Genomic DNA, 2,500 nt, shown 5'->3' with positions numbered 1-2,500 from the left:
GAGTGGAGCGACCGAACGGCCGGCTGCTGCTAACGTTAGCTAACGTTAGCGATGTGCTTTCCTACGATGTGAAAAGAGCGTGTGAATTCAACATTAAGTTGGTACATTGAACTATTTTAGAGGCTGTGGACGTTGTTTACTTCATTAATGTGTTTACTGTGTTAATGGACGGAGGATGGGACGAGGATTCAGGATTCAGCAGAATCTTAAAGGTCCCATGGCATGAAAATGTCTACGGACACAGAAATGGCACATCCTAAGGAAAAAGCTCATTGTGGGACTGGCTCTAGTGGCTTCAGAGTAGAGCTGTAGACTTCAGATACAGTATTAAGGGACCACTAAGGTCTATATAAAAGAGACTTCAGATACAGTATTAGGGGACCACTAAGGTCTATATAAAAGAGACTTCAGATACAGTATTAGGGGACCACTAAGGTCTATATAAAAGAGACTTCAGATACAGTATTAGGGGACCACTAAGGCCTATATAAAAGAGACTTCAGATACAGTATTAGGGGGACCACTAAGGTCTATATAAAGAGACTTCAGATACAGTATTAGGGGACCACTAAGGTCTATATAAAAGAGACTTCAGATACAGTATTAGGGGACCACTAAGGTCTATATAAAAGAGACTTCAGATACAGTATTAGGGGACCACTAAGGTCTATATAAAAGAGACTTCAGATCCAGTATTAGGGGACCACTAAGGTCTATATAAAAGAGACTTCAGATACAGTATTAGGGGACCACTAAGGTCTATATAAAAGCATCCAAAGAGCACCATGTCATGGGACCTTTAACCTGTGGATTCAGTATTCAGCAGAATCTAGGAATCTAGGCCTATGAAAACATGGCTGATGAAGAAAGTGAACAACATGTCCCTAAAGCTGTTTCTCTTTAGCTCAATAACTTTCGAGAGTGAACTTTCAAACGGTCTGGACTCTGTTTGTCAATCAGTGACAGAGACCTGCAGACCGTTAATGTCCAAACAACCAGAGGAAGCCAGATGTCTGTAAACTGCTCAGACAATCTTTAACTCTCCTGGTGTCTTCTGGTCGACCTGCACTTGTCCTTCTGGGGCAAAATTAACACTTTTGTTTAATATCTTTTCACATTTTCTGGCGTTTTTGTCACTTTTTTCAATGTTTTCGTCACTTTTTTCAATGTTTTCGTCACTTTTTGTCACTTTTTACAATGTTTTTTGTCACTTTTTTCAATGTTTTCTTCATTATTTCAATGTTTTTGTCACTTTTTTCAATGTTTTGTCACTTTTTGTCACTTTTTTCAATGTTGTTGTCACTTTTTTCAATGCTTTCGTCAGTTTTTCAATGTTTTTTCACTTTTTCAATGTTTTTTCACTTTTTCAATGTTTTTGTCACTTTTTCGTCACTTTTTTCAATGTTTTCGCCACTTTTTTCAATGTATTCGTCACTTTTTTCAATGTATTTGTCACTTTTTTTCAATGTTTTTGTCACTTTTTTTCAATGTTTTTGTCACCTTTTTTCACTAACACCAACTTATTAACAATAGTTTCACACATATGTTTGGAAGTCATGGTCAATAAATCAAATTTATAAGAGATTAGACCTGATTTTGAAATGATTTTGACTAATGTTAGAGGAACGTATGTTGGTGGAGAATGTATGTACAACAGTACTGTGCTTGGTAACCTTTTCTTTTTCCCTTTTTAATTCTTACTTTCTGAGCATAAAGCAAACGTATCACCTCAAAGAGAAATACAAGTGAAATGTATAAAATAAGTCTTTAAAAATACAGACAGACACACACACACACACACACACACACACACACACACACACATATAGTGCGTGGCACTGTCTTTGTGTGGACCCGTCATTGACATAACACATTCCCTAGCTTCTTACCCTAACCTTAACCATCACCACTAAATGCCTAACCTTAACCCTTACCCTCACCCTAACCAGACCCTAATTATAACCCTAATCCTAAAACCAAGTCTTAACCCTCAAACAGACCTTTAAACTTGGGGGGGTCCAGCATTTTGGACCCACAAAGCTGTCGGGACCCCACAAGTATACTGGACTCCCGTTTTTAGGACCCCATGATTATAGTTAAACACACACACACACACACACACACACACACAGAAAGACATAGAAAAAAATAGAAATAATAATAATATTTACACTTTAAAACACCCTTATTTTAAACAGACAGGTAAAACATATGCCATAAATGCAACTTTCAGTGGTTATGGTTGGATGAAGTGGCTGAACAGGTTGTGCAGATTGAGCTTAATTGTTCATTTACTTTGATTAATTTCACGGATTAACTTCTGAGCGTTTAGCGTTAACGTTGGTCTCACCGTGGTGCTGAGGGCGAGCGGGAGCAGGAAGAACGGGCTGCAGAGCAGGATGACGGTGCCCTTCCACCTCCACACCTGCCGCCACATTCTCACCCGCAGAGGAAGAACCGACATACTGGAGGACGATGAAGACGAAGGTGATGATGATGA

Source organism: Sander vitreus, chromosome 13, assembly GCF_031162955.1.
Source record: "Sander vitreus isolate 19-12246 chromosome 13, sanVit1, whole genome shotgun sequence".
NCBI lineage: Eukaryota > Metazoa > Chordata > Actinopteri > Perciformes > Percidae > Sander > Sander vitreus.
This window is presented reverse-complemented; position numbering follows the sequence as displayed.